Source organism: Leptonychotes weddellii, chromosome 13 (genome assembly GCF_054177405.1).
Source record: "Leptonychotes weddellii isolate Sample4059 chromosome 13, ASM5417740v2, whole genome shotgun sequence".
In the NCBI taxonomy this organism is placed as follows: domain Eukaryota; kingdom Metazoa; phylum Chordata; class Mammalia; order Carnivora; family Phocidae; genus Leptonychotes; species Leptonychotes weddellii.
In genome coordinates this window covers 63,871,000-63,883,154 of record NC_138381.1, presented here as the reverse complement: position 1 = coordinate 63,883,154, position 12,155 = coordinate 63,871,000, and the positions used below count along the sequence as shown (strand labels likewise).

At 54.8% G+C, this 12,155-nt stretch overlaps 1 long non-coding RNA gene across 1 annotated transcript in view; it reads left to right on the top strand.

Moving 5' to 3' along the window:
* LOC115942593 (uncharacterized) overlaps positions 1-11,810 on the top strand; it is a 15,547-nt gene extending 3,737 nt beyond the window's left edge. Inside the window, exons 2-6 of the long non-coding RNA XR_004077229.2 lie at positions 187-279; positions 1,160-1,538; positions 1,753-3,025; positions 3,225-3,372; positions 3,767-11,810. This is a non-coding gene — a long non-coding RNA (uncharacterized LOC115942593). The remainder of the gene's footprint in view (positions 1-186; positions 280-1,159; positions 1,539-1,752; positions 3,026-3,224; positions 3,373-3,766) is intronic.
* Positions 11,811-12,155: the final 345 nt, after the last annotated feature.

The following is a 12,155-nucleotide window of genomic DNA, read 5'->3' as shown; positions in this document are numbered from 1 at the left end:
CGAGATCATGACCTGAGCCGAAACCAAGAGTTCGATGCTTCGCAGACTGAGCCACCCAGGTGTCTCTCCTGTTTTGCTTCTGATCTGCATCTGAGGATATCCGTTTTGGCTTGACCCTGGCATCTCCTCTCCCGTGTACCCAAGGGTACATACTTATTCCCCTACTCTTCTTTATTTCTCTCTTAGTGACAGCTGGACGTATCTCCCTGCCCACCCATGGGGTTCCAGACATGTCAACGTGACCACCACGACCCTAAGGACATCAAAGGAGGAACCAAGGTGACCCTTCTGTGCACCCCTGGGGTAAAAGACACCAGCGTCATGTTATGCCATCCATTTGGGTGGAAACCCCCTGAATTTCAGAGGTAGGAGGGACCTCTAGAATCCTCTGGGGTCCAATCCCTCAAGCAGAGCTTCCCTGCTGGGGCCCCTGACCTTGGCTTGCAGTGGGGGGCCTGTGGGGGTTAAGTGGGAGCTTAGACGCCAAGGTCCTGGGGCCACACGGAGGTCTCTTTCTGGCCTTTGATCTGGATCTTCTCGATTTTTATCCTCTGTCATTACATCTAAAGGAGTTTTGAAAAATAACATTATCGAGTTATGATTTATATAACAATAAAATGCACCCATTCAGAGCATACATTTCAATCAATGTGTTTTTGCCAAATGCGGACATCTGCGTAACCATCACCACAATCCACGTCTAGAACATTTTCAGCACCCCAAAATGTTCCCCTATGTCCCTTCACTGTCAATCCCTTCCCGGCCCCAGCCCCAGGCCCAGGGTACCACTGATCTGCTTTCTATGCCTAGAAACTAGACTTGTGTTTTCTAAAGTTCCATTAATATGGAATCTCTTGTGTTTGGCTTCTTTTGCTGAGGATAATGTTTTGAGGTTCATACTTGTTATGGCACGGATCAGTAGTTTAATCCTTTTTTGGGTCTGACTTTATGGAAGCTTGGTGTAAATGTCATATCTTCATTTCAAGTGTGCAGTTTGATGATTTTTAGCAAATGTACCAAGTTGTGCACCCACTGTTATAAATCCATTTTAGGATATTTCTACCTCCCCAGTAAGGTCTCCCCACACCCACTTACTGCTCATCTCCACCACCCCACTCTTGATTCCAGATGACCACTAATCTTCTTTCTATCTCTGTAGGTTTGCCTTCTCTGGACATTTCACGTACATGGAGTCAGACAGCATGTGGTCTCTTGTACATGGCTTTTTTCACTCCATATTATATCTTCGAGGTTCATCCAAGTCGTAATGTAACAATCGTTTGTTCCTTTATACTGAGGTGTAGCTTTCATTATACGAACGTACGACTGTTTGCTTATCGATCCATGAGGACAGGATTTTAATTTGATCTGTGTTACTGGGGTAAATGTACCCCCATTCCAGGAGGCATATCCTGTTTCTGGGACATCAGTGTTACACAGAGTTTTTCTCAACGGGTGAAGACAATTTTGGGAGCACTCACCGTGTGCCAGGCACTGGCTAAACCTTGGAGAACAATGAACATTGAGTTGCATATCGGGTACGTGGGGTTGGGGAGCCATAGTCTCACCTGTTTGTCTGTGCATAACACCCATGCCTTCCTGTCTACCCTCCTAGACAGCTGCCGCTTGACCCAGGGGTTGACGTTTCCCTCGAAACCTTCATTGCCTTATCGATATCGGGGTCCACAGAACCAGGGGAAGGGCCATTGTGGCAAGCCATGCTCCTCTGAGCAGTCCAGGGTCTATTTACAGAGGACAGCAAGGCCCTGGGACAGAGGAGAGAGAAGGGGATTTCCGAATTCTTCCTGAACATTCCTGACCACCCTCCCATGGAAGCAGTCTTGCAGATAAGTATTCCAACTTACCAGCCTGCAGCCTACCCGCCTGCCCTCTCTCGGTCTGGCAAGAAAGTGTAGAACCTCAGAATCCCCACGTGGGAGGGGAAATGGGTGATCAGCTTTTCTAGCCCTGTAGGTCACAAAGACCTTTAACCCATTTCATGGGGCCCCAGAGAGGGTGATCGTCACACCCCTCTTTTGGCACGGAGGTTAGAATGTTGTCAACTCCACCATCAGGAACTTCTGTAGACTTGAGTTTAATGACCTCATCTCGAGAACCCGTAGATCTGGTGTCAGAAGGAGTCAGGAGGGGACTGGGGACTCCTGGTGGCTCTTGTCAGTGCTGGCCCTTTGTCATCACATTCATAAAACTTGGCCCAGGGCTCCTTTACCTGGCAGTGGAACGGGGATGCCGGCACTGTGACTCTAGGGCCACATTCTTTCCTTCAGATCTGGACCAGTGCCCTGCGTCCCAGGTGCCCAGAGCAAGCTCTGAACACACACTGAGAGGCGCCCTGACTTTCCTGGCCCAGCTCTGCCAACCGATGAAGATAGCTTAGCTGTTACCAGAAGCAAAACCGAGAGAGGATTCTGGGTCAGGATTCGCAGGCATTTGATGGGGTTAGAAAAGTATCCAAGGCTGAGCTGTAGGGCGCCCCTATTTCCTCTCCACTGCCTCACACGTGGGTTAGTATTGTGCACTCTGGGTGAATGCAGGGCTGGAAGGATCCCAGGGCACAGAGAGAGAGAAAGAGAGAGAGGGACAGACTTCCTAGGGCTACACAGGATGGCAAAGCTGGATCAGAACTCTGGATTCCTGACTCTGTTCACTGCTTCCACTCAGCTGTTGCCGAGCTGAATTTGTCTTCCTTTGTCCTGGGGCCCTTTCTGCTGTTGTTGGGGAACAAGGAGGTGGGTGAGGGAGCCCCCCTTATCCCGAGGACATTCTGGGATGGGAGGAAGGGGAGCAGAGGGGAGTATGCCTGGGCCCAGCCTCTCTGGCCCCGGGGGTGGGGGGGCTTCTTGTTAGCAGAGACTTCTGGCCAGGCCAGGGCCTGGGGAGGGGGCCTCGGTACAGTTTTCTCCTGCGGTGTGGTTCGCTCTTTTGTCTTCCAGGATGGGTTCTGCATGGGAAAGGAGCTGGGAGCTGGGCCTTGACTGCCCATGTGTTGGCTGGGCACTGCCAGGTATGCCTGGGTAAGCACGGGGGAAGGAAGCGGTACTGAGCTTAGTTTTATGCGGGATGATCGTTCCCCCCCGCTACGAAGTCTGGGGAGCCCAGTGGCTGGAAGGCTTGCTCGCGTGGTCTTGTGGGGGTGTGCGGGACCAAATCAAGGCCACCGTGGGTGGGTTACGGCAGACCTTTCGGTACGTTCCTTCATTCAGCACAAACACGGACCAAGCACCTTCTCCGAGCTAGACCCTGGGGATCCAGAGGTGAACACCAGAGACACGGTTCCACCCCCTCAGATCTTCACACGAGAATATACTTTATCGCAGTCTCAGCGAAGGAGTGAGCTCCCCGTCCTGGGAGGTGTGCGTGTGCGTGTGTGTGTGTACTGGGGGAGGGTGGTGCAGAAGTCCCCTCCGTGGGAATGTTGTAAAGGGAATCCAAGCCTCCTGGGGACTCTGAAGGCTCTTTTTGCCCACCTGAACCCTGCCCCCTTTCTGCCCATGATGCCCTTGGCCTTGCTCCCGGCTCCTCTTAATTGCTTTTCTGTCCCCTGAGCTAGCCCCACCAGGGTGGAGAAACTACTCCTGAGTTTCTTCTAAAAGTCATTAGTGTCTAAAGCCCTTATCCCCACCCTGTCTAGGGAGACTGAGGGTCTCTGACGGTGTCCCCCCTCAGATGTAGGGTTAGGTTGGGGGGTGTGGGATGCTGGGGATGGAGGCTGTGCCCTCATCCTAACCTGCTGCATTTCCCCCAGGTGGCTCTGCCTGGCCGCATCCCCAGGACTCCTGGCCCGGTCTTCTCTTTGGAGCCCTGGTGACTCTGGTCTCTGGCCACAGTGGCACAGGGAGCAGCCTCTGGTGGTTTTCTGGAACTCTGGACCATTCCCCAAAGACCTCATCTTTCCCAACTGCTAAGATGGAGCCTCCTGTGGATAAAGGACCCTCCTGGTTGGCGCTCAGCTGAGGACAGGCCCTGGCTCTGGAGGACAGCTTGAGGGAGGGGTGTGAGGGAGGCCGGCAGCCCACCGCCCCTCTGTGTCCAGCTGGACCCCGCCTGTTGGACCTTACTGTCTGTGCCTGGAGGCTACTTCTTGACCCTGTGCCGACCTGATTGCTCTCTGCAGCCCTGCTCGGGCCAGCCAGAGCTCCACCTGGGCCAAGGCCCCGCTGATGGCACCCTTACCAAGGCTGGGTCCCGAAGGACCCTCCAGGACGGGCTGGGACCACAGGGATGGGAGTCAGGGTGGAGCTGCCTAGGGGGAGGGAGGGCAGACACAGCATCGTGGTCTCCGTCGGCTGGAGTCTGTCTTGCGCCATTTGCCTTGAGCGATTCTCATTTTTGTGGGTGCTTTTTGGATGAGGCTTTTCTGTGCTTCTCCTCTGCCTGATGGTCACACAGAGGAGGCAGTCAGGGTCTGGGAGGAGCCCGGGCTTTCCCCCAGTGTGGTCAAGTTCTGGGGGACACTGGAGGGGCAGAAGGTGTGCTATCCTGAAAGGGGAGGGTTTGCGAGGGATGAGGAGGCCCAGGCCAGGGGAGCTTGCCAGAGGGAGACAGAAACTGGGCCCTGTTCCCACTGTCCAAAGGGAACAGCCTGGATCCAGCCTACTCCCAGGCTCGAGGGGTCAGGTCACCCCAGCTGGACCCCAGATCTCTGCTCCCTGTCGCATGGATCCTTGATTCTGTCCTGGGGGGAATAGGCAGGCAGGACAGGCCCCAGGCACAGGCAGCCCTCCCCTGTCACACGGCTGCACGTTTACCTCCCTGTGCCCATCTCCATTCTCCACTCAGTCCAGCCCTGCTGGGGGGCAGGGGTTTCCAGTGCTTGCCCAGGAGCAGCCCGTGGGCTTCCGTAGGCAAGTTTAAAAGCTGGGTGTTCTCTTCCTGGGCCGGGGGAGGGAGCCTGAATTAGCTTGAGCTGCCCTAACAGCAGACCACAGCCCTGGAGCGGGGCTTAAACAGCAGAAATGTGTTTTTTCATAGTTCTTGTAGCTGGAAGTTCAAGATCCAGGTTCGAGTGAGGGGTGATTTCTCCTGAGCCTCTCTCGTCGGCTTGTAGATGGTCACCTTCTCGCTGTGTCCTCACCCGGCCTTTTCTCTGTGTGCACTTGGGGAGGGAGGAGGAGGGATCGATCTGGTGTCTCTTCCTCTTTTTCTAAGGATGCCAGTCCTGTCGGAGAAGGGTCCCACTCTTAGGGCCTCGTTGAGCCTTAATTTCCTCTGTAAAAAGTCCCGTCCCCAAATACGGTCGCATTGGGGGTGATGGCTGCAACCTATGAATTTGGGGGGACGCGATCTAGTCCACACAGATGGTCACCACAAATGTGGAAAGCAGGGGCCATCTTTCCCTCACCAGCCCCACAGCCACGGGGAGAGCAAGGGAGAGCAGAGGTTTGGGAAGTAGGGACTCAGAGTGGGAGGCACCGCGCTAGGATGGTCCTGGTGCTTTAGGGACACATGGAACTGGCTGGACCAGGGCAGCGAGCAGGAGCCCCAGGAGAAGGATGTCCTGGGAAGGGCCTGAACTTTGGAGCCCGAGGGTGTGTCCCCCGCTGCACAACGTTGGGCAAGTCACCTCACCTCTGTGAGTCTGATGTCTGATCTGGAATAGGAGCCATCTGCTCGCCTGGGGGGCGCAGGGAGGAGTCCGTGAGGGTGCATGCCTGCACAATGCCAGGCTCCTGGCAGGCTGCTCACGAAACGCTCCCATCCCTTTGGGGGTTGAGATTTAGGGCTTATCTATTTTCGGTGCTCTGGAACCAACTCAGCATCTTCTGATCCAGAGGCACTTCCCCTGCCTGTTTTCTTAATATCCATCTCGAATCAGCTTGGGGAGGTGGCTGCACTTATTGCCTCCCGTGTAGCTCCAAATGCCTCCTGGGGTACCCTCTCATCAGGAGTGAGCACTTACTTACTGTGGGCCCCTTCCTGTGCTGGTTGCCTGTAGGGGGGATATAGGGGAAACTCTGGCCATGACTGAAACCTTCAGGATGGCACGGCCAAGCAATTGGAACTGGAGCATTGGAGAAGGGAGCAGAGAAGAGTCCACTGAGGCACAGGTTCTGAGTGCTTGGGGGTGGGAGTAAGGTCCCAGAATGACCTGGACAGGCTTCCCAGCAAGGTTGAACCAACCAGGGCCTTGAAGGATGAGAAAGATGTGGCTTAGCTGACAGCTTCCAGGTCCCTGGAAGAGAGTCCCCAAGTAAGTCCTAGGAGGTGTCATTGCTCTTAAAAAAAAAAAAGTGAGTTCGAATTTAACCAGTTTCTAAAATGCAGGACTTATCAGAGCCTTTAAAGTGCCAATGGGAATTGTGAGTACTCAAGGACAGAGAGGATTAAGTGTTCTCCACTTTTATGGCAACAGAGCCCTTTTCTTATGCGGCATCATTTAGAACTGAGGGGGCCATCGGGTGGGGCTTCTGTGGAGAAACCACAGCGGGGATAGGAGATGACACAGCCCTACACACTCAGGGGCTTTGTAGCAGGGGCTGGAAAGGCAGCAGACCAGGAGGGGCCGGGGAGTTGGAACTCGGTTCCAGGAGTCAGGTGAGCTCTATGCAGTTTTGGTGTGGCGGGAGGCAGGCCAGTGGTCGGAGTGGCCGGAAGCCTGGCACGTGGTGGAGGAGATGTCCACGGGACATGGTACCTCTGGACTTGAGGCCACTGGGGCATCAACCCTTTTGTGGGAAGATGCTGGTGTGTGTGCGTGTGTGTGCGTGCGTGCCTGAGTGTGACAGGATCCAGCCTTCTGGGAAGGGGCTGACCAGAACCAGGCGGGGGTTTCCGGCCAGGACCAGCAGGGTCTATTTTTAGGGGAACTGAAGAAGTGTTTAGGGGGAGGGCCCTTGAAGCCCACTGCCGAGAAATCAGGAAGGAAAAACACTCTGAGGCGGGCTCCACGGGATAGGCTTGATTCTGGTGGGGCTGAGGAGCGTAGAGGCGGACCCCCTGCCCTGGTCAGGCCCCGCCCCCTGGCTGGTGGGGACGCGAGGCCTCCGGAGCTGCCGCTGAGGAGCCCGGGCAGTGTTGCATGGTGTGATTAACCTACTAACTCAGGGCTCGGCCGGGACGCTGTGGCGTGTGACGAGGTGCCTGGCCTTCCGCCAACCAACTAACCCACTAACCAGGCCCGAGCATGCCCTACTAACCCCTTGCAGCTAGACCTTACTAACCTTGCAGCTCGTGGGCCTTTCAAGGGGCTGGGACGTGGGGGCAAACGGTGCTCCAGAAGGCCCTGCCCGTGGCTTGGGGTCTCTGTGCAGACCCACATTCCAGGACAGGGCACGCAAGCAGGACTCGCCAACTCTGCCACTTCCTGCTAAGCGTTTTGAGCAAGTCCCCTAACCTCTCTGAACCCGTTTCCTCAGCAGCAGAGCGGGACTATGCTCCTCACCTCACAGGCTGCAGTGAGGATTCCCATGAATATAAAGTTCTTGACACATGGCAGATACTTAAAAAAAAAAAAAAAAAAAGGGCGAGGGTACGGGTGGGAAGCCCAGAAAACCTGGTTGATCACGTCCCCTTCCTCGGCCCTAGTCCCTCTGGGTGTTCTGCACACAGACCCTTCTGCCTGGGGCCAGACACTGGCTTTGAACCCTGTCTCTTCCCCCACATTCTTCCTCGTTCCAAGCTTTCTTTTCCGTAGGCAGCTATTTTGTTCGATTACTAACCTCTCTAACCTGGGGCTGCCTCAACTGCACCCCGCCCATCCCTTAACCAACTAATGGACCTGTGTGTGTTCTTCCTTTTCTCCTAGTGACTCCTGTGTGTGTCCGCTGAGGTGCCCCCGTCCGCTGGTGCTGTGCTCTGACTTACTAACCCAGCCCCTACTAACCTCGTTTTCTCTTCTTACTAACCCCAGCCCTGCCGAGCTCTGGGCACCCCTCCTTTTGGCAAGCAGAGTTCCTGGGGGCTGGTCCTGCAGACAGATGCCCCACTTTGCTGCCCCGATTGGCTGTGAGTTCAGAGTCCACTGGCGGCCAGGTCTAAGGCAGGGGACGGCCCTATGAACCACACCAGTGGCCCAGAGGAGGAGGCGGTCATGCGGATGTAGGAGGCCGGCCTCCGAGCCCGAGCATCTCCCCTCTGTGCGGGAGTCTGGCGGCCACTGGGAGTGGGCGGGACCAGGGAGACCTCTGGGGTGTGAGTGTGGAGGCCCGTGGGTCTAGTGCATGGAACACTGGGCTCTTCCCAGCCAAGGGGCAGAGAGAAGGGGCCTGTGTGTCCTTCTTTGGAGGGAAACGAGGCTGGAATTGACTCCATCGGAGAGTGGCAGGTAGAGGCATGTCCTACACAAGAAGTCAAAGGGGGCGTGCCCCGCCCAGGAAGTCAGCGAAGGGGGGCGTGGCCCACGCCAGAAGTCAGTAAGAGGGTTCCCTGCATAGGAAGTCAACGAAAGGGATCTTTGCCTCACTGGGAATCACTGAGTGGAGCATTTAGTACAGGAAGTCGGCCAGAGGGGCATTTCTTACACCGGAAGTCAGAAGTCAGTAAGAGAGGGGTTTCTCACCCTATCACTAGGCATGAGAAGGAAAGGCCAAGAGATCAGTGAGAAGGGCCCTTCCTACAACAGCAGTTGGCTAGAGGGGCCCTTCCCTTCCCTGAAGCTGGTACAGCCGAGTGCCCCATACGGGAAGGAAATATGAGCTATTTTTTCACACCGGAAATCATCGAGAAGTGCTGTCCACATCAAGAAGCTTGGGAAAGCAGGGAAGAAAACAGACCTACCCTGTGTTCAGGGGTTCGCAGGGGGAGGAAGTAGGAAGACATGAACCCCAGGGCCCCACCGGGTCCTGCAGTCCCTCAGACCAGCCAGAAATTCATCCCCGGCTCCCTGTCCTGTTTTCCACCCATGGCCCTGCCCCAGCTTGCCTTCCCCAGAGCCCGCCAGCCGCTAAGCCAGGGCCACACCTGGGGGTGATTTTATGCCTCACCTCCAGTAGGCACCTTGGTCTGTCTCTGTGGGCTAATCTCTGGCTCCTTGGCACTAACTCTTGCTCTCACCCAGCTAATCCCTGCCTCGCCCTGGCTACCCCTCGGGGGCTGCCCACTAACAGCCAACCCTGCCCATCTGGGGGCGCCAGGCTCCCGGCCTGGCTCTGACCGGCTCTTAATTAACCTCTCCTTCACCTTGACTAACTCCTGCCCTCCTGGTCTGTTCCTTTCAGCGGAAACTAACGGCTTGTGGATTTCTTTCTGACTAACAACAGGTCTAACACTCCTTGTTACTGTTACTGTTAAGAGCTTGGATGTCGGCATGGCTGGGATGGGGCTAACGCAGGTCTGGAAACTGACTAACCCAGGCAGGGGTGGAGCTAGTAGTGCGGGACTTGGTGTCTGCTCTGGTCAGAGCTATCTGTAGTCACTAAAGATCGAAGGATTCTAAAGGAGGTGCTAGGCCAGGGGTGTGGCCCAGGCGTGCGCAGAGTGGTACCCACTGAGGCTGGGGTCAGAAGCCTAGTCAGCCGTCCAGGGTTTTAGCCACTGGACATATCTCATCGACCTCTAATAATCTGCATTTGGGTTTTGGTTCTTTTTAATAACCTTATAGCTGCCATAGTCCAAACAGGTGGATGAAACTCTTGTGGACCTCAAAACACCTGTCTGGTGTGTACAGAGGATATGCCATTATGCATGGAATCGTCGGTCACCAGGCCAGGACCTAGACTCCTTGATTTGGGGACTTTAGGGTTTTGGAAGTCCCAGGACATGAAGCTTTAGATCTGAATATTTAGAAGGGTTCAGATTCCATCACCCATTTACACCTTAGTGTAAAGTAGCTCAGCTTCCTCTTCCGTGTTTTACGCAGTGTATACACTGAGATGCGAGTTTGGCTGGAAGGGAGTTTGGATTGCTTCAGGGCTGGGGGAGGGTCCTTTGGGAGCAGAGGAGAGCCTCAGGGCCAGGGGATCCTGGATGGGGGTAAAAGGTAGCATCAGGTTGAGACGGGGATGGGAAGAGGGACCATTTTGCTGGCCCAGTCTGGTAGTCCGGTTCTGTGGGAGAGGGTAGTTCACGGCAGGGCTTGGAGGATTGGATCAGCTCAGACACAGGGTCAGAGGCTGGCCTGGAGATTTGCAGGCAGGTTGCTTGGGTCATTGAGCACTGGTCTGGGGCCAAGAGCTTCTCTGACAGCCATGGGCTCGGAGCAAATCTAGTGGAGCTGGCAGTGGGGCCTGAAGGGAGGCCTGAGCTGCAAAGGGAACAAGAGCGGAGAATGCATCAGGAAGGGCTTGGGGAAGCCGCCAGGGTCCTCACAGGGACCCGGGTCTGGGTGGATGGAGCGGCAGTGGGGGAGCACCTCTCTGCTGCCCTCTAGTGGCCGCCTCACCCATTTCACGCGAAGCGCGAAGCTCAGGCACTTGGCATTCCCAGAAATTCTCTTTATTCGACTACAAAGATCTGATGTTGCTGAGGACCTACCGTGTGCCCAGCACTGCTCTGGGTGCTGGGACCCACCTACGGGCCCTTCCATCTGATGCTTGTATAACTCAGTGGGGGAGATGGAGAAGTTAACGTGTAATGCAGTGAGACGGATGTTGGGCTAGGGCTGGGCGGGGCTGTGGAAGCACCCAGAAGGCGGGCAAGGTTGCTACGCACCTAGTTCATGCCAGGCGTGGTGCTCGGCGTTGGGGAGGAGTGCTGATTGAACCTTCTGCTCTTCAGGACATTTCATGCTGGTGTATCGGGTGGGTGCGGGGTAGAGTGGAGTGTAGGCAGTCAGGCAGGCTTTCTGAATGGGAGACACCTAAGCCGGTTGGTTGTGGCGGGGCTGAGTTCCAGGTAGTGGGAATGGCAGACACAAAGTTCTGGGCATCAGAGAGGGTCGAAGAGGTTCTGGAAGGTTCATGGGGGAATGTAGCTGGAGACAGATGGGAAATGGACAAGCACCAGGCCATGTTGCCAGGGAGTTTGGGGTTTGTCCTAAGGGCAATGGGGAGCTATGGATGTGACCTGAGGAGGGGAAGCGTTGGATTTAAGTTTCAGGCTGACAGTTTGGCCATTTCAGCCCAGATGGAATTCTGAGGAGCTTATAATGAGTTCTGGTCAATTTTAGACAAGTGATAAGAACCTAAAGCTAAGGGACTCTAAAATCTATCATGAGATAAACAGGATCCCTAACCAGCCCTGAAAGGAGGTAACCCCAGCCCCTGGGGGGGTATGCAGCTCCCAGAGAAGCTCTGAGGGGATGTGCTCACAGGCTGCAAGTCTGCAGGAAAATCTCACCTGTCCTGCGTGGCTGCCAGGTGGACACACACATGTGGAATAAGCTTCTGAGAGGCAGAGCCTGGTCCCAGGAAGGGAAAAATGTGTCATGGCAGGGAACAACTCTTCTGGAGGCAGAAGAAGAGGGACTAGGCCACCTTTAAGACAGATGATGGTGGTGAGAGTCCAGGATTCTGCGTGCGAGTGTGTGTGTGAGTGTGTGTCCATGTGTGCACGCATGTGTGTCCTTGACTTAATACCAAAGGAAGCCGACCCCAAGTAGGCGCAGTCTGTTTACCCCTCCTCGACTCAGGCCTTTGATGTTCACTCTGGGGTCAAGTCCACTGAACATCAAGCTCGTTCGGAGGGGGACCGTATGAGCTGGGGGATTGGTGGCATACTGTGCTCAGGGGATGCCTGGGGTGGGGGACTGGTCCCATCCCAACAAAGGATCCCAAAGGCCCTTCTTGAGAGTCTGTCCAGGGACCCACTGTTTTACTTTAACCAGAGAAGACACTTTCTGTGTGGGGATGCTGCATGTGGGGATAGATCCTCTGCTACAGACTAAAGACCAGATTTTTACATGGATCCAGCAATGCAGTGTGAACTTGGCTCTTTGTTTTTACTGATGAATGTAGCTTCCGTGTAAATGCCATTTTGATATTAAAAACTGACTTACACCCAGAGGATGACTGTTGCTTAAGAGGCAGGAGGGATGCCTATGTAGTTGGGGGGGGGCAGAGCCCATGGCATTTTCGAGGAGCTTGAGTGGGTTCTCAGCCTTTTCTCAAGACTCTGACCTTAGAAGTCAACATGATGGGGGCATTTCTCTTTATTTTCCATTGTGGGGAAAATACACACAAGATAAAATTTATCATCTTAACCATTTTGAGTGTTACAAGTCAGTGACATTAAATACTTTCACATTGTTGTGTAACCAT